The sequence below is a fragment of the Limanda limanda genome, chromosome 21 (genome assembly GCF_963576545.1).
Source record: "Limanda limanda chromosome 21, fLimLim1.1, whole genome shotgun sequence".
Lineage (NCBI taxonomy): Eukaryota > Metazoa > Chordata > Actinopteri > Pleuronectiformes > Pleuronectidae > Limanda > Limanda limanda.
The window spans coordinates 18,294,522-18,311,023 of record NC_083656.1 but is presented as its reverse complement, the minus strand read 5'-3'; the positions used below and the strand labels follow the sequence as shown (position 1 = coordinate 18,311,023).

Sequence of the window (16,502 nt, the reverse complement as noted above, 5' to 3'; positions counted from 1 at the left end):
ACCCTTTATCCACTGTATCAACTTTTGTAAACAATCCAATTTAATTATGTTGTTTCAGGAGAGCTCATAGGGATGCAGTATCTGTTCCGGCAGACTGGTCAGGCACTGCAGGATATGAACCCTGATTCAGAGGAAGCTGCAAACCACCCTGGGTCCTGGTACTTCCACCCTGGCACCTGGCACATCCTCAGTGGTTCCTGTTTCACCCACCCTGGCACCTGGCTCATCCTCTGTGGCGCTTTGCACTGTAGCCTCTAGTTCATCCTCTGAAGAGCAAGATGATATTCACGCTGTTGATGAAGACATGGTAAGTCTAGCTGTGTTCGTTTCAGAATATGTATGTAGTTATGAGCATGCTTCTTCACTATTTTTGATTACATATGTTAACATATTTGATCAATACTTAAAAACAAAGTATTGTGAGTGAAAGTTTTACATCTTCTAAACAGTTGAATCTTTTTCACAGGCTGTTGATGACCAGCATCTCCCCGGATACAAGCACGTGGACAGACTCGCTGAGTATTTGGTGGAGCTTCGGGGTCAGACCTCTCTCTGTCTAAGCAACCAGCAGGCGAATGCAATAGTGTCACTTTGGGACAAGCTGAGCGAAGGTGACAAGCAGCGGGTGGTTTATGCCGCACGACATCAGGTGAGACTTTTGAGTGGACGCTTCAGAACACCAAAGAAGCCCTCAAAAACCCCTTGTGTGGAGAGTACCACCCGCTGCATGTTAGGTGCAAGTAGCGTACCTGCCCAGTGGCCTGACTGCTGTCGGTTGGTGGAAACCTGCTTCATCAGACTCTGCAATATACACCAAAGCCCGGCAAAAAAGGGTAAGAGGGCTGATTCTCGATGGTCCTTAATTCTGAGGGATTACCGCAAGATAAGGCAGCTTGTTGTTGGCAACTGCCGGGTGATGCAGGGTTCTGAAATTCAGCTGGTGGAGGTGAATCAGAGCACGCTCATCCAGTGGCATAACAACCGGCAGAAGAAGCAGGAGCTATCTGTGCTGCTCCAGGGCACTGCAGTGCCTCCAGCCCTGGCAGAATCTGATGAGCCTCTTCAGGAGGCAAGAGTGCTCCCTGCTTTACCCACGCCGGCCCGAAGAGAACACCAGTACCAGCTGCCGCAGAGTACAGCAGGTCAGGCCAAACAGAGGCCGACGGGATCTGTTCAGCGTCCAGTCAACATCAGGCCGAAGGGACCAGAGAAGAGGCAGTTATTTGCCACCCCACCAGCACCAGCACCCCTCATCACACCTCACCTCCTCACATCTTCTGGACTGGTTCAGATTGTGTTTCCTGTGCCAGTAGGTCAGGCCAGCTGTCCTCAAACCAGTGCGCCCACCAGCACAGTGGAAGCTGGCCCCCCCCCCTAAAAGGCCATATAGGAGAACTGTGACTGCCAACACATGCAAAAAGTGTGGCCAGTTCCGCACTGCTGTCACTGGACACAGCCACTTCCATGGAAGGGTATATTGCCCTAACTCTGAAGCCTTAACAAAAGACCAATGGTTGGAGGAAATGAGGAAAAAGATGTAAATAGTTCATATTTGTAAATAATAGTTTTATTGTAAATAGTTTTTTTAAATGTTCCTGTTTAACTCTGGGGACTACTGTGTTAGTTAATTCCATATGCCCTGTTTGTATCTGTCTGTTTAAAAAACACAGCCACTACCATGGAAGGGTATATTGCCCTAACTCTGAAGCCTTAACAAAAGACCAATGGTTGGAGGAAATGAGGAAAAAGATGTAAATAGTTCATATTTGTAAATAATAGTTTTATTGTAAATAGTTTTTTTAAATGTTCCTGTTTAACTCTGGGGACTACTGTGTTAGTTAATTCCATATGCCCTGTTTTTATCTGTCTGTTTAAATTCAATTTTTCTATTGTTCTTATTTCTATGAACACATAAAACTGGTTTACAGCAATGTATGAATTGGTGTTTTTAATGACAGTTAGCAGCACAACAACAACAACCTCAATAAGAATAATAATGGTGATTATTATAATGATGAAGCAGATGACAACATTCAATAACAGAAACATGGTATGTGATTTACAAGTTGATATGGGAGGTGGTCTCTGATGTACAGTAGAAGAAATGTCCTAATGAGGGACCCAAATGGAAAGATCATCCACTCCTGTCATGTGATGAGTCCTGTGGAGTGGGAGGTAGTGCAGGTAGGTGTTATTACACAAGGAACTATTCTCATAACAACATAATGTGTGAAAAAGTAGGAGGCAATTCGTCATTTTATGAGGAACGAGCACGCACCTTCGCATTCCCAGAGTCCAGGGTTCGAGTCCCATGCGTGCAATGTCCAAAAACATAAAAAGTGTTATATTTGTGTCTAGGATATAAAACTTCACATTGCTCCTTTCTTTTTCCTTCTTTCCCTTTTTCTTCCCTTTTCTCCTCTTTTCTCCTCTTCTCTTCCTTCCCCTTCCTTCCCTCTTCTTCCCCATCTTTGACGGACTATTGTTCCCCAGCTTGAACGCAGCGCCTTAGACCGCTCGGCCATCCTGACTTGGAAAACCCTAAAAATAAGCCCAAAAAATCGAATCCAGAGCTAGCAAAGACATCAGCAAAAGTGAGTTTTAAAAAGTTGAAGCGATCAAAATGCATTGGGAGCAAATATCTTGCCTATTGAGATGCTGAAAGAGATTTCGAAGTTTTAGCAAGGCTAATGTGGAGTCAATCAGTGTTGTTCAGGTGCTGACCTTGACTAGGTAAAGGTAAGAGTGCTATAAAGGTTGTACATCTTTAACTGTAGGTCCCACTGAGTCTTGAACTCGGATCACTGGATTCAGAGTCCAGAGTGCTAGCCATTACACCATGGAACCCTGTTCAGTTGTGGCAATCTTAGACCCGCCAACCCCCAACAGCATTCAGGTGTAAATGGACAGTGGGAAATGTCCCAAATTGAAAAGCTTTTACTTTCAAAGCTTTACTACCTCCAAAAATTAGGTCCCTGTGAGACAATATTCGATCGCACAAAAAGAAGTGTCCGGCACATTCTGATTGGACGGGACATTTCTAGGCATTTTGCTACTATGATAAGTGCCTAGAAGTGTCTGGCTCATTCTGATTGGTCGGGACATTTCGAGGCATTTTTGCTACTATGATCAGTGCCTACAAGTGTCCAATGCATTGTATTTTTCCCTAACACAAAGAGTGTGAAATTTCTGGGCATTTTCAGCACTCAGGGTGGGGGCTTAAGAGTGGGTCCCCTGGCTTGGCTGGTGCTGGAGCTGGTGGGTCTCTGTGGAGGGGGCACTATAATCTAGAGACGGCTGGGTCCCCGTGCTTGGCTGGTGCTGGATGTTTGGTCTCCCACGTATTGTAAATCCCTAAACACAAGTGCGAGACAATTCAAGGGATGTTGCTATGATGATAAGTTCCTACAAGTGTCCCAAGTATTGCAGATCTCCAACCACAAGAGAGGGACATGTTAAGTCACTTCAACCAGTTAGATGCTTGGAGAGATGATGTGAAGAGTATTCAAAATGTTTTTGCAAACAAAATCAACCAATGCAGTTATTCTCTTCAGTGACCATACTTTCCTCATGATGACAAAGGAACTGCTAGCGGTAAGCTGTCAGAAGTGGGATTTGAACCCACGCCTCCAATGGAGACTGCGACCTGAACGCAGCGCCTTAGACCGCTTGGCCATCCTGACTGGGAAAACCCTAAAAATAAGCCCAAAAAATCGAATCCAGAGCTAGCAAAGACATCAGCAAAAGTGAGTTTTAAAAAGTTGAAGCGATCAAAATGCATTGGGAGCAAATATCTTGCCTATTGAGATGCTGAAAGAGATTTCAAAGTTTTAGCAAGGCTAATGTGGAGTCAATCAGTGTTGTTCAGGTGCTGACCTTGACTAGGTAAAGGTAAGAGTGCTATAAAGGTTGTACATCTTTAACTGTAGGTCCCACCGAGACTTGAACTCGGATCACTGGATTCAGAGTCCAGAGTGCTAGCCATTACACCATGGAACCCTGTTCAGTTGTGGCAATCTTAGACCCGCCAACCCCCAACAGCATTCAGGTGTAAATGGACAGTGGGAAATGTCCCAAATTGAAAAGCTTTTACTTTCAAAGCTTTACTACCTCCAAAAATTAGGTCCCTGTGAGACAATATTCGATCGCACAAAAAGAAGTGTCCGGCACATTCTGATTGGACGGGACATTTCTAGGCATTTTGCTACTATGATAAGTGCCTAGAAGTGTCTGGCTCATTCTGATTGGTCGGGACATTTCGAGGCATTTTTGCTACTATGATAAGTGCCTACAAGTGTCCAATGTATTGTATTTTTCCCTAACACAAAGAGTGTGACATTTCTGGGCATTTTCAGCACTCAGGGTGGGGGCTTAAGAGTGGGTCCCCTGGCTTGGCTGGAGCTGGTGGGTCTCTGTGGAGGGGGCACTATAATCTAGAGACGGCTGGGTCCCCGTGCTCGGCTGGTGCTGGATGTTTGGTCTCCCACGTATTGTAAATCCCTAAACACAAGTGCGAGACAATTCAAGGGATGTTGCTATGATGATAAGTTCCTACAAGTGTCCCAAGTATTGCAGATCTCCAACCACAAGAGAGGGACATGTTAAGTCACTTCAACCAGTTAGATGCTTGGAGAGATGATGTGAAGAGTATTCAAAATGTTTTTGCAAACAAAATCAACCAATGCAGTTATTCTCTTCAGTGACCATACTTTCCTCATGATGACAAAGGAACTGCTAGTGGTAAGCTGTCAGAAGTGGGATTTGAACCCACGCCTCCAATGGAGACTGCGACCTGAACGCAGCGCCTTAGACCGCTCGGCCATCCTGACTGGGAAAACCCTAAAAATAAGCCCAAAAAATCGAATCCAGAGCTAGCAAAGACATCAGCAAAAGTGAGTTTTAAAAAGTTGAAGCGATCAAAATGCATTGGGAGCAAATATCTTGCCTATTGAGATGCTGAAAGAGATTTCAAAGTTTTAGCAAGGCTAATGTGGAGTCAATCAGTGTTGTTCAGGTGCTGACCTTGACTAGGTAAAGGTAAGAGTGCTATAAAGGTTGTACATCTTTAACTGTAGGTCCCACCGAGACTTGAACTCGGATCACTGGATTCAGAGTCCAGAGTGCTAGCCATTACACCATGGAACCCTGTTCAGTTGTGGCAATCTTAGACCCGCCAACCCCCAACAGCATTCAGGTGTAAATGGACAGTGGGAAATGTCCCAAATTGAAAAGCTTTTACTTTCAAAGCTTTACTACCTCCAAAAATTAGGTCCCTGTGAGACAATATTCGATCGCACAAAAAGAAGTGTCCGGCACATTCTGATTGGACGGGACATTTCTAGGCATTTTGCTACTATGATAAGTGCCTAGAAGTGTCTGGCTCATTCTGATTGGTCGGGACATTTCGAGGCATTTTTGCTACTATGATCAGTGCCTACAAGTGTCCAATGTATTGTATTTTTCCCTAACACAAAGAGTGTGAAATTTCTGGGCATTTTCAGCACTCAGGGTGGGGGCTTAAGAGTGGGTCCCCTGGCTTGGCTGGTGCTGGAGCTGGTGGGTCTCTGTGGAGGGGGCACTATAATCTAGAGACGGCTGGGGCCCCGTGCTTGGCTGGTGCTGGATGTTTGGTCTCCCACGTATTGTAAATCCCTAAACACAAGTGTGAGACAATTCAAGGGATGTTGCTATGATGATAAGTTCCTACAAGTGTCCCAAGTATTGCAGATCTCCAACCACAAGAGAGGGACATGTTAAGTCACTTCAACCAGTTAGATGCTTGGAGAGATGATGTGAAGAGTATTCAAAATGTTTTTGCAAACAAAATCAACCAATGCAGTTATTCTCTTCAGTGACCATACTTTCCTCATGATGACAAAGGAACTGCTAGTGGTAAGCTGTCAGAAGTGGGATTTGAACCCACGCCTCCAATGGAGACTGCGACCTGAACGCAGCGCCTTAGACCGCTCGGCCATCCTGACTGGGAAAACCCTAAAAATAAGCCCAAAAAATCGAATCCAGAGCTAGCAAAGACATCAGCAAAAGTGAGTTTTAAAAAGTTGAAGCGATCAAAATGCATTGGGAGCAAATATCTTGCCTATTGAGATGCTGAAAGAGATTTCAAAGTTTTACTACCTCCAAAAATTAGGTCCCTGTGAGACAATATTCGATCGCACAAAAAGAAGTGTCCGGCACATTCTGATTGGACGGGACATTTCTAGGCATTTTGCTACTATAATAAGTGCCTAGAAGTGTCTGGCTCATTCTGATTGGTCGGGACATTTCGAGGCATTTTTGCTACTATGATAAGTGCCTACAAGTGTCCAATGTATTGTATTTTTCCCTAACACAAAGAGTGTGACATTTCTGGGCATTTTCAGCACTCAGGGTGGGGGCTTAAGAGTGGGTCCCCTGGCTTGGCTGGTGCTGGAGCTGGTGGGTCTCTGTGGAGGGGGCACTATAATCTAGAGACGGCTGGGTCCCCGTGCTCGGCTGGTGCTGGATGTTTGGTCTCCCACGTATTGTAAATCCCTAAACACAAGTGCGAGACAATTCAAGGGATGTTGCTATGATGATAAGTTCCTACAAGTGTCCCAAGTATTGCAGATCTCCAACCACAAGAGAGGGACATGTTAAGTCACTTCAACCAGTTAGATGCTTGGAGAGATGATGTGAAGAGTATTCAAAATGTTTTTGCAAACAAAATCAACCAATGCAGTTATTCTCTTCAGTGACCATACTTTCCTCATGATGACAAAGGAACTGCTAGTGGTAAGCTGTCAGAAGTGGGATTTGAACCCACGCCTCCAATGGAGACTGCGACCTGAACGCAGCGCCTTAGACCGCTCGGCCATCCTGACTGGGAAAACCCTAAAAATAAGCCCAAAAAATCGAATCCAGAGCTAGCAAAGACATCAGCAAAAGTGAGTTTTAAAAAGTTGAAGCGATCAAAATGCATTGGGAGCAAATATCTTGCCTATTGAGATGCTGAAAGAGATTTCAAAGTTTTAGCAAGGCTAATGTGGAGTCAATCAGTGTTGTTCAGGTGCTGACCTTGACTAGGTAAAGGTAAGAGTGCTATAAAGGTTGTACATCTTTAACTGTAGGTCCCACCGAGACTTGAACTCGGATCACTGGATTCAGAGTCCAGAGTGCTAGCCATTACACCATGGAACCCTGTTCAGTTGTGGCAATCTTAGACCCGCCAACCCCCAACAGCATTCAGGTGTAAATGGACAGTGGGAAATGTCCCAAATTGAAAAGCTTTTACTTTCAAAGCTTTACTACCTCCAAAAATTAGGTCCCTGTGAGACAATATTCGATCGCACAAAAAGAAGTGTCCGGCACATTCTGATTGGACGGGACATTTCTAGGCATTTTGCTACTATAATAAGTGCCTAAGAGTGTCTGGCTCATTCTGATTGGTCGGGACATTTCGAGGCATTTTTGCTACTATGATAAGTGCCTACAAGTGTCCAATGTATTGTATTTTTCCCTAACACAAAGAGTGTGACATTTCTGGGCATTTTCAGCACTCAGGGTGGGGGCTTAAGAGTGGGTCCCCTGGCTTGGCTGGTGCTGGAGCTGGTGGGTCTCTGTGGAGGGGGCACTATAATCTAGAGACGGCTGGGTCCCCGTGCTTGGCTGGTGCTGGATGTTTGGTCTCCCACGTATTGTAAATCCCTAAACACAAGTGCGAGACAATTCAAGGGATGTTGCTATGATGATAAGTTCCTACAAGTGTCCCAAGTATTGCAGATCTCCAACCACAAGAGAGGGACATGTTAAGTCACTTCAACCAGTTAGATGCTTGGAGAGATGATGTGAAGAGTATTCAAAATGTTTTTGCAAACAAAATCAACCAATGCAGTTATTCTCTTCAGTGACCATACTTTCCTCATGATGACAAAGGAACTGCTAGTGGTAAGCTGTCAGAAGTGGGATTTGAACCCACGCCTCCAATGGAGACTGCGACCTGAACGCAGCGCCTTAGACCGCTTGGCCATCCTGACTGGGAAAACCCTAAAAATAAGCCCAGAAAAACGAATCCAGAGCTAGCAAAGACATCAGCAAAAGTGAGTTTTAAAAAGATGAAGCGATCAAAATGCATTGGGAGCAAATATCTTGCCTATTGAGATGCTGAAAGAGATTTCAAAGTTTTAGCAAGGCTAATGTGGAGTCAATCAGTGTTGTTCAGGTGCTGACCTTGACTAGGTAAAGGTAAGAGTGCTATAAAGGTTGTACATCTTTAACTGTAGGTCCCACCGAGACTTGAACTCGGATCACTGGATTCAGAGTCCAGAGTGCTAGCCATTACACCATGGAACCCTGTTCAGTTGTGGCAATCTTAGACCCGCCAACCCCCAACAGCATTCAGGTGTAAATGGACAGTGGGAAATGTCCCAAATTGAAAAGCTTTTACTTTCAAAGCTTTACTACCTCCAAAAATTAGGTCCCTGTGAGACAAAATTCGATCGCACAAAAAGAAGTGTCCGGCACATTCTGATTGGACGGGACATTTCTAGGCATTTTGCTACTATGATAAGTGCCTAGAAGTGTCTGGCTCATTCTGATTGGTCGGGACATTTCGAGGCATTTTTGCTACTATGATCAGTGCCTACAAGTGTCCAATGTATTGTATTTTTCCCTAACACAAAGAGTGTGAAATTTCTGGGCATTTTCAGCACTCAGGGTGGGGGCTTAAGAGTGGGTCCCCTGGCTTGGCTGGTGCTGGAGCTGGTGGGTCTCTGTGGAGGGGGCACTATAATCTAGAGACGGCTGGGGCCCCGTGCTTGGCTGGTGCTGGATGTTTGGTCTCCCACGTATTGTAAATCCCTAAACACAAGTGCGAGACAATTCAAGGGATGTTGCTATGATGATAAGTTCCTACAAGTGTCCCAAGTATTGCAGATCTCCAACCACAAGAGAGGGACATGTTAAGTCACTTCAACCAGTTAGATGCTTGGAGAGATGATGTGAAGAGTATTCAAAATGTTTTTGCAAACAAAATCAACCAATGCAGTTATTCTCTTCAGTGACCATACTTTCCTCATGATGACAAAGGAACTGCTAGTGGTAAGCTGTCAGAAGTGGGATTTGAACCCACGCCTCCAATGGAGACTGCGACCTGAACGCAGCGCCTTAGACCGCTCGGCCATCCTGACTGGGAAAACCCTAAAAATAAGCCCAAAAAATCGAATCCAGAGCTAGCAAAGACATCAGCAAAAGTGAGTTTTAAAAAGTTGAAGCGATCAAAATGCATTGGGAGCAAATATCTTGCCTATTGAGATGCTGAAAGAGATTTCAAAGTTTTAGCAAGGCTAATGTGGAGTCAATCAGTGTTGTTCAGGTGCTGACCTTGACTAGGTAAAGGTAAGAGTGCTATAAAGGTTGTACATCTTTAACTGTAGGTCCCACCGAGACTTGAACTCGGATCACTGGATTCAGAGTCCAGAGTGCTAGCCATTACACCATGGAACCCTGTTCAGTTGTGGCAATCTTAGACCCGCCAACCCCCAATAGCATTCAGGTGTAAATGGACAGTGGGAAATGTCCCAAATTGAAAAGCTTTTACTTTCAAAGCTTTACTACCTCCAAAAATTAGGTCCCTGTGAGACAATATTCGATCGCACAAAAAGAAGTGTCCGGCACATTCTGATTGGACGGGACATTTCTAGGCATTTTGCTACTATGATAAGTGCCTAGAAGTGTCTGGCTCATTCTGATTGGTCGGGACATTTCGAGGCATTTTTGCTACTATGATCAGTGCCTACAAGTGTCCAATGTATTGTATTTTTCCCTAACACAAAGAGTGTGAAATTTCTGGGCATTTTCAGCACTCAGGGTGGGGGCTTAAGAGTGGGTCCCCTGGCTTGGCTGGTGCTGGAGCTGGTGGGTCTCAGTGGAGGGGGCACTATAATCTAGAGACGGCTGGGTCCCCGTGCTCGGCTGGTGCTGGATGTTTGGTCTCCCACGTATTGTAAAACCCTAAACACAAGTGCGAGACAATTCAAGGGATGTTGCTATGATGATAAGTTCCTACAAGTGTCCCAAGTATTGCAGATCTCCAACCACAAGAGAGGGACATGTTAAGTCACTTCAACCAGTTAGATGCTTGGAGAGATGATGTGAAGAGTATTCAAAATGTTTTTGCAAACAAAATCAACCAATGCAGTTATTCTCTTCAGTGACCATACTTTCCCCATGATGACAAAGGAACTGCTATTGGTAAGCTGTCAGAAGTGGGATTTGAACCCACGCCTCCAATGGAGACTGCGACCTGAACGCAGCGCCTTAGACCGCTCGGCCATCCTGACTGGGAAAACCCTAAAAATAAGCCCAAAAAAACGAATCCAGAGCTAGCAAAGACATCAGCAAAAGTGAGTTTTAAAAAGTTGAAGCGATCAAAATGCATTGGGAGCAAATATCTTGCCTATTGAGATGCTGAAAGAGATTTCAAAGTTTTAGCAAGGCTAATGTGGAGTCAATCAGTGTTGTTCAGGTGCTGACCTTGACTAGGTAAAGGTAAGAGTGCTATAAAGGTTGTACATCTTTAACTGTAGGTCCCACCGAGACTTTAACTCGGATCACTGGATTCAGAGTCCAGAGTGCAAGCCATTACACCATGGAACCCTGTTCAGTTGTGGCAATCTTAGACCCGCCAACCCCCAACAGCATTCAGGTGTCAATGGTCAGTGGGAAATGTCCCAAATTGAAAAGCTTTTACTTTCAAAGCTTTACTACCTCCAAAAATTAGGTCCCTGTGAGACAATATTCGATCGCACAAAAAGAAGTGTCCGCCACATTCTGATTGGACGGGACATTTCTAGGCATTTTGCTACTATGATAAGTGCCTAGAAGTGTCTGGCTTATTCTGATTGGTCGGGACATTTCGAGGCATTTTTGCTACTATGATAAGTGCCTACAAGTGTCCAATGTATTGTATTTTTCCCTAACACAAAGAGTGTGAAATTTCTGGGCATTTTCAGCACTCAGGGTGGGGGCTTAAGAGTGGGTCCCCTGGCTTGGCTGGTGCTGGAGCTGGTGGGTCTCTGTGGAGGGGGCACTATAATCTAGAGACGGCTGGGTCCCCGTGCTCGGCTGGTGCTGGATGTTTGGTCTCCCACGTATTGTAAATCCCTAAACACAAGTGCGAGACAATTCAAGGGATGTTGCTATGATGATAAGTTCCTACAAGTGTCCCAAGTATTGCAGATCTCCAACCACAAGAGAGGGACATGTTAAGTCACTTCAACCAGTTAGATGCTTGGAGAGATGATGTGAAGAGTATTCAAAATGTTTTTGCAAACAAAATCAACCAATGCAGTTATTCTCTTCAGTGACCATACTTTCCTCATGATGACAAAGGAACTGCTAGTGGTAAGCTGTGAGAAGTGGGATTTGAACCCACGCCTCCAATGGAGACTGCGACCTGAACGCAGCGCCTTAGACCGCTCGGCCATCCTGACTGGGAAAACCCTAAAAATAAGCCCAAAAAATCGAATCCAGAGCTAGCAAAGACATCAGCAAAAGTGAGTTTTAAAAAGTTGAAGCGATCAAAATGCATTGGGAGCAAATATCTTGCCTATTGAGATGCTGAAAGAGATTTCAAAGTTTTAGCAAGACTAATGTGGAGTCAATCAGTGTTGTTCAGGTGCTGACCTTGACTAGGTAAAGGTAAGAGTGCTATAAAGGTTGTACATCTTTAACTGTAGGTCCCACCGAGACTTGAACTCGGATCACTGGATTCAGAGTCCAGAGTGCTAGCCATTACACCATGGAACCCTGTTCAGTTGTGGCAATCTTAGACCCGCCAACCCCCAACAGCATTCAGGTGTAAATGGACAGTGGGAAATGTCCCAAATTGAAAAGCTTTTACTTTCAAAGCTTTACTACCTCCAAAAATTAGGTCCCTGTGAGACAATATTCGATCGCACAAAAAGAAGTGTCCGGCACATTCTGATTGGACGGGACATTTCTAGGCATTTTGCTACTATGATAAGTGCCTAGAAGTGTCTGGCTCATTCTGATTGGTCGGGACATTTCGAGGCATTTTTGCTACTATGATAAGTGCCTACAAGTGTCCAATGTATTGTATTTTTCCCTAACACAAAGAGTGTGACATTTCTGGGCATTTTCAGCACTCAGGGTGGGGGCTTAAGAGTGGGTCCCCTGGCTTGGCTGGTGCTGGAGCTGGTGGGTCTCTGTGGAGGGGGCACTATAATCTAGAGACGGCTGGGTCCCCGTGCTCGGCTGGTGCTGGATGTTTGGTCTCCCACGTATTGTAAATCCCTAAACACAAGTGCGAGACAATTCAAGGGATGTTGCTATGATGATAAGTTCCTACAAGTGTCCCAAGTATTGCAGATCTCCAACCACAAGAGAGGGACATGTTAAGTCACTTCAACCAGTTAGATGCTTGGAGAGATGATGTGAAGAGTATTCAAAATGTTTTTGCAAACAAAATCAACCAATGCAGTTATTCTCTTCAGTGACCATACTTTCCCCATGATGACAAAGGAACTGCTAGTGGTAAGCTGTCAGAAGTGGGATTTGAACCCACGCCTCCAATGGAGACTGCGACCTGAACGCAGCACCTTAGACCGCTCGGCCATCCTGACTGGGAAAACCCTAAAAATAAGCCCAAAAAATCGAATCCAGAGCTAGCAAAGACATCAGCAAAAGTGAGTTTTAAAAAGTTGAAGCGATCAAAATATCTTGCCTACTGAGATGCTGAAAGAGATTTCAAAGTTTTAGCAAGGCTAATGTGGAGTCAATCAGTGTTGTTCAGGTGCTGACCTTGACTAGGTAAAGGTAAGAGTGCTATAAAGGTTGTACATCTTTAACTGTAGGTCCCACCGAGACTTGAACTCGGATCACTGGATTCAGAGTCCAGAGTGCTAGCCATTACACCATGGAACCCTGTTCAGTTGTGGCAATCTTAGACCCGCCAACCCCCAACAGCATTCAGGTGTAAATGGACAGTGGGAAATGTCCCAAATTGAAAAGCTTTTACTTTCAAAGCTTTACTACCTCCAAAAATTAGGTCCCTGTGAGACAATATTCGATCGCACAAAAAGAAGTGTCCGGCACATTCTGATTGGACGGGACATTTCTAGGCATTTTGCTACTATGATAAGTGCCTAGAAGTGTCTGGCTCATTCTGATTGGTCGGGACATTTCGAGGCATTTTTGCTACTATGATAAGTGCCTACAAGTGTCCAATGTATTGTATTTTTCCCTAACACAAAGAGTGTGACATTTCTGGGCATTTTCAGCACTCAGGGTGGGGGCTTAAGAGTGGGTCCCCTGGCTTGGCTGGTGCTGGAGCTGGTGGGTCTCTGTGGAGGGGGCACTATAATCTAGAGACGGCTGGGTCCCCGTGCTCGGCTGGTGCTGGATGTTTGGTCTCCCACGTATTGTAAATCCCTAAACACAAGTGCGAGACAATTCAAGGGATGTTGCTATGATGATAAGTTCCTACAAGTGTCCCAAGTATTGCAGATCTCCAACCACAAGAGAGGGACATGTTAAGTCACTTCAACCAGTTAGATGCTTGGAGAGATGATGTGAAGAGTATTCAAAATGTTTTTGCAAACAAAATCAACCAATGCAGTTATTCTCTTCAGTGACCATACTTTCCTCATGATGACAAAGGAACTGCTAGTGGTAAGCTGTCAGAAGTGGGATTTGAACCCACGCCTCCAATGGAGACTGCGACCTGAACGCAGCGCCTTAGACCGCTCGGCCATCCTGACTGGGAAAACCCTAAAAATAAGCCCAAAAAATCGAATCCAGAGCTAGCAAAGACATCAGCAAAAGTGAGTTTTAAAAAGTTGAAGCGATCAAAATGCATTGGGAGCAAATATCTTGCCTATTGAGATGCTGAAAGAGATTTCAAAGTTTTAGCAAGGCTAATGTGGAGTCAATCAGTGTTGTTCAGGTGCTGACCTTGACTAGGTAAAGGTAAGAGTGCTATAAAGGTTGTACATCTTTAACTGTAGGTCCCACCGAGACTTGACCTCGGATCACTGGATTCAGAGTCCAGAGTGCTAGCCATTACACCATGGAACCCTGTTCAGTTGTGGCAATCTTAGACCCGCCAACCCCCAACAGCATTCAGGTGTAAATGGACAGTGGGAAATGTCCCAAATTGAAAAGCTTTTACTTTCAAAGCTTTACTACCTCCAAAAATTAGGTCCCTGTGAGACAATATTCGATCGCACAAAAAGAAGTGTCCGGCACATTCTGATTGGACGGGACATTTCTAGGCATTTTGCTACTATGATAAGTGCCTAGAAGTGTCTGGCTCATTCTGATTGGTCGGGACATTTCGAGGCATTTTTGCTACTATGATAAGTGCCTACAAGTGTCCAATGTATTGTATTTTTCCCTAACACAAAGAGTGTGACATTTCTGGGCATTTTCAGCACTCAGGGTGGGGGCTTAAGAGTGGGTCCCCTGGCTTGGCTGGTGCTGGAGCTGGTGGGTCTCTGTGGAGGGGGCACTATAATCTAGAGACGGCTGGGTCCCCGTGCTCGGCTGGTGCTGGATGTTTGGTCTCCCACGTATTGTAAATCCCTAAACACAAGTGCGAGACAATTCAAGGGATGTTGCTATGATGATAAGTTCCTACAAGTGTCCCAAGTATTGCAGATCTCCAACCACAAGAGAGGGACATGTTAAGTCACTTCAACCAGTTAGATGCTTGGAGAGATGATGTGAAGAGTATTCAAAATGTTTTTGCAAACAAAATCAACCAATGCAGTTATTCTCTTCAGTGACCATACTTTCCCCATGATGACAAAGGAACTGCTAGTGGTAAGCTGTCAGAAGTGGGATTTGAACCCACGCCTCCAATGGAGACTGCGACCTGAACGCAGCACCTTAGACCGCTCGGCCATCCTGACTGGGAAAACCCTAAAAATAAGCCCAAAAAATCGAATCCAGAGCTAGCAAAGACATCAGCAAAAGTGAGTTTTAAAAAGTTGAAGCGATCAAAATATCTTGCCTACTGAGATGCTGAAAGAGATTTCAAAGTTTTAGCAAGGCTAATGTGGAGTCAATCAGTGTTGTTCAGGTGCTGACCTTGACTAGGTAAAGGTAAGAGTGCTATAAAGGTTGTACATCTTTAACTGTAGGTCCCACCGAGACTTGAACTCGGATCACTGGATTCAGAGTCCAGAGTGCTAGCCATTACACCATGGAACCCTGTTCAGTTGTGGCAATCTTAGACCCGCCAACCCCCAACAGCATTCAGGTGTAAATGGACAGTGGGAAATGTCCCAAATTGAAAAGCTTTTACTTTCAAAGCTTTACTACCTCCAAAAATTAGGTCCCTGTGAGACAATATTCGATCGCACAAAAAGAAGTGTCCGGCACATTCTGATTGGACGGGACATTTCTAGGCATTTTGCTACTATGATAAGTGCCTAGAAGTGTCTGGCTCATTCTGATTGGTCGGGACATTTCGAGGCATTTTTGCTACTATGATCAGTGCCTACAAGTGTCCAATGTATTGTATTTTTCCCTAACACAAAGAGTGTGACATTTCTGGGCATTTTCAGCACTCAGGGTGGGGGCTTAAGAGTGGGTCCCCTGGCTTGGCTGGTGCTGGAGCTGGTGGCTCTCTGTGGAGGGGGCACTATAATCTAGAGACGGCTGGGTCCCCGTGCTCGGCTGGTGCTGGATGTTTGGTCTCCCACGTATTGTAAATCCCTAAACACAAGTGCGAGACAATTCAAGGGATGTTGCTATGATGATAAGTTCCTACAAGTGTCCCAAGTATTGCAGATCTCCAACCACAAGAGAGGGACATGTTAAGTCACTTCAACCAGTTAGATGCTTGGAGAGATGATGTGAAGAGTATTCAAAATGTTTTTGCAAACAAAATCAACCAATGCAGTTATTCTCTTCAGTGACCATACTTTCCTCATGATGACAAAGGAACTGCTAGTGGTAAGCTGTCAGAAGTGGGATTTGAACCCACGCCTCCAATGGAGACTGCGACCTGAACGCAGCGCCTTAGACCGCTCGGCCATCCTGACTGGGAAAACCCTAAAAATAAGCCCAAAAAATCGAATCCAGAGCTAGCAAAGACATCAGCAAAAGTGAGTTTTAAAAAGTTGAAGCGATCAAAATGCATTGGGAGCAAATATCTTGCCTACTGAGATGCTGAAAGAGATTTCAAAGTTTTAGCAAGGCTAATGTGGAGTCAATCAGTGTTGTTCAGGTGCTGACCTTGACTAGGTAAAGGTAAGAGTGCTATAAAGGTTGTACATCTTTAACTGTAGGTCCCACCGAGACTTGAACTCGGATCACTGGATTCAGAGTCCAGAGTGCTAGCCATTACACCATGGAACCCTGTTCAGTTGTGGCAATCTTAGACCCGCCAACCCCCAACAGCATTCAGGTGTGAATGGACAGTGGGAAATGTCCCAAATTGAAAAGCTTTTACTTTCAAAGCTTTACTACCTCCAAAAATTAGGTCCCTGTGAGACAAT

The 16,502-nt window shown here is 44.9% G+C and overlaps 24 non-coding genes across 24 annotated transcripts; all 24 read right to left on the bottom strand.

Annotated features, from left to right (window-relative positions):
• Positions 1-2,775: 2,775 nt before the first annotated feature.
• Positions 2,776-2,847, bottom strand: trnaq-cug (transfer RNA glutamine (anticodon CUG)). Its single transcript has one exon. It is a non-coding gene; the product is annotated as a tRNA-Gln (tRNA).
• A 753-nt stretch (positions 2,848-3,600) lies between these two features.
• On the bottom strand, positions 3,601-3,683 carry trnal-cag (transfer RNA leucine (anticodon CAG)). Its single transcript has one exon. It is a non-coding gene; the product is annotated as a tRNA-Leu (tRNA).
• A 244-nt stretch (positions 3,684-3,927) lies between these two features.
• trnaq-cug (transfer RNA glutamine (anticodon CUG)) lies at positions 3,928-3,999 on the bottom strand. Its single transcript has one exon. It is a non-coding gene; the product is annotated as a tRNA-Gln (tRNA).
• Positions 4,000-4,746: 747 nt separating this feature from the next.
• On the bottom strand, positions 4,747-4,829 carry trnal-cag (transfer RNA leucine (anticodon CAG)). The gene has a single exon. It is a non-coding gene; the product is annotated as a tRNA-Leu (tRNA).
• Positions 4,830-5,073: 244 nt separating this feature from the next.
• Positions 5,074-5,145, bottom strand: trnaq-cug (transfer RNA glutamine (anticodon CUG)). The gene has a single exon. It is a non-coding gene; the product is annotated as a tRNA-Gln (tRNA).
• Positions 5,146-5,898: 753 nt separating this feature from the next.
• Positions 5,899-5,981, bottom strand: trnal-cag (transfer RNA leucine (anticodon CAG)). Its single transcript has one exon. It is a non-coding gene; the product is annotated as a tRNA-Leu (tRNA).
• A 796-nt stretch (positions 5,982-6,777) lies between these two features.
• Positions 6,778-6,860, bottom strand: trnal-cag (transfer RNA leucine (anticodon CAG)). Its single transcript has one exon. It is a non-coding gene; the product is annotated as a tRNA-Leu (tRNA).
• A 244-nt stretch (positions 6,861-7,104) lies between these two features.
• trnaq-cug (transfer RNA glutamine (anticodon CUG)) lies at positions 7,105-7,176 on the bottom strand. Its single transcript has one exon. It is a non-coding gene; the product is annotated as a tRNA-Gln (tRNA).
• Positions 7,177-7,929: 753 nt separating this feature from the next.
• Positions 7,930-8,012, bottom strand: trnal-cag (transfer RNA leucine (anticodon CAG)). Its single transcript has one exon. It is a non-coding gene; the product is annotated as a tRNA-Leu (tRNA).
• A 244-nt stretch (positions 8,013-8,256) lies between these two features.
• On the bottom strand, positions 8,257-8,328 carry trnaq-cug (transfer RNA glutamine (anticodon CUG)). Its single transcript has one exon. It is a non-coding gene; the product is annotated as a tRNA-Gln (tRNA).
• A 753-nt stretch (positions 8,329-9,081) lies between these two features.
• trnal-cag (transfer RNA leucine (anticodon CAG)) lies at positions 9,082-9,164 on the bottom strand. The gene has a single exon. It is a non-coding gene; the product is annotated as a tRNA-Leu (tRNA).
• A 244-nt stretch (positions 9,165-9,408) lies between these two features.
• Positions 9,409-9,480, bottom strand: trnaq-cug (transfer RNA glutamine (anticodon CUG)). The gene has a single exon. It is a non-coding gene; the product is annotated as a tRNA-Gln (tRNA).
• Positions 9,481-10,233: 753 nt separating this feature from the next.
• On the bottom strand, positions 10,234-10,316 carry trnal-cag (transfer RNA leucine (anticodon CAG)). Its single transcript has one exon. It is a non-coding gene; the product is annotated as a tRNA-Leu (tRNA).
• Positions 10,317-10,560: 244 nt separating this feature from the next.
• Positions 10,561-10,632, bottom strand: trnaq-cug (transfer RNA glutamine (anticodon CUG)). The gene has a single exon. It is a non-coding gene; the product is annotated as a tRNA-Gln (tRNA).
• Positions 10,633-11,385: 753 nt separating this feature from the next.
• trnal-cag (transfer RNA leucine (anticodon CAG)) lies at positions 11,386-11,468 on the bottom strand. Its single transcript has one exon. It is a non-coding gene; the product is annotated as a tRNA-Leu (tRNA).
• Positions 11,469-11,712: 244 nt separating this feature from the next.
• Positions 11,713-11,784, bottom strand: trnaq-cug (transfer RNA glutamine (anticodon CUG)). Its single transcript has one exon. It is a non-coding gene; the product is annotated as a tRNA-Gln (tRNA).
• Positions 11,785-12,537: 753 nt separating this feature from the next.
• On the bottom strand, positions 12,538-12,620 carry trnal-cag (transfer RNA leucine (anticodon CAG)). Its single transcript has one exon. It is a non-coding gene; the product is annotated as a tRNA-Leu (tRNA).
• Positions 12,621-12,849: 229 nt separating this feature from the next.
• Positions 12,850-12,921, bottom strand: trnaq-cug (transfer RNA glutamine (anticodon CUG)). Its single transcript has one exon. It is a non-coding gene; the product is annotated as a tRNA-Gln (tRNA).
• A 753-nt stretch (positions 12,922-13,674) lies between these two features.
• Positions 13,675-13,757, bottom strand: trnal-cag (transfer RNA leucine (anticodon CAG)). The gene has a single exon. It is a non-coding gene; the product is annotated as a tRNA-Leu (tRNA).
• A 244-nt stretch (positions 13,758-14,001) lies between these two features.
• On the bottom strand, positions 14,002-14,073 carry trnaq-cug (transfer RNA glutamine (anticodon CUG)). The gene has a single exon. It is a non-coding gene; the product is annotated as a tRNA-Gln (tRNA).
• A 753-nt stretch (positions 14,074-14,826) lies between these two features.
• On the bottom strand, positions 14,827-14,909 carry trnal-cag (transfer RNA leucine (anticodon CAG)). Its single transcript has one exon. It is a non-coding gene; the product is annotated as a tRNA-Leu (tRNA).
• A 229-nt stretch (positions 14,910-15,138) lies between these two features.
• On the bottom strand, positions 15,139-15,210 carry trnaq-cug (transfer RNA glutamine (anticodon CUG)). The gene has a single exon. It is a non-coding gene; the product is annotated as a tRNA-Gln (tRNA).
• Positions 15,211-15,963: 753 nt separating this feature from the next.
• trnal-cag (transfer RNA leucine (anticodon CAG)) lies at positions 15,964-16,046 on the bottom strand. The gene has a single exon. It is a non-coding gene; the product is annotated as a tRNA-Leu (tRNA).
• Positions 16,047-16,290: 244 nt separating this feature from the next.
• trnaq-cug (transfer RNA glutamine (anticodon CUG)) lies at positions 16,291-16,362 on the bottom strand. The gene has a single exon. It is a non-coding gene; the product is annotated as a tRNA-Gln (tRNA).
• Positions 16,363-16,502: the final 140 nt, after the last annotated feature.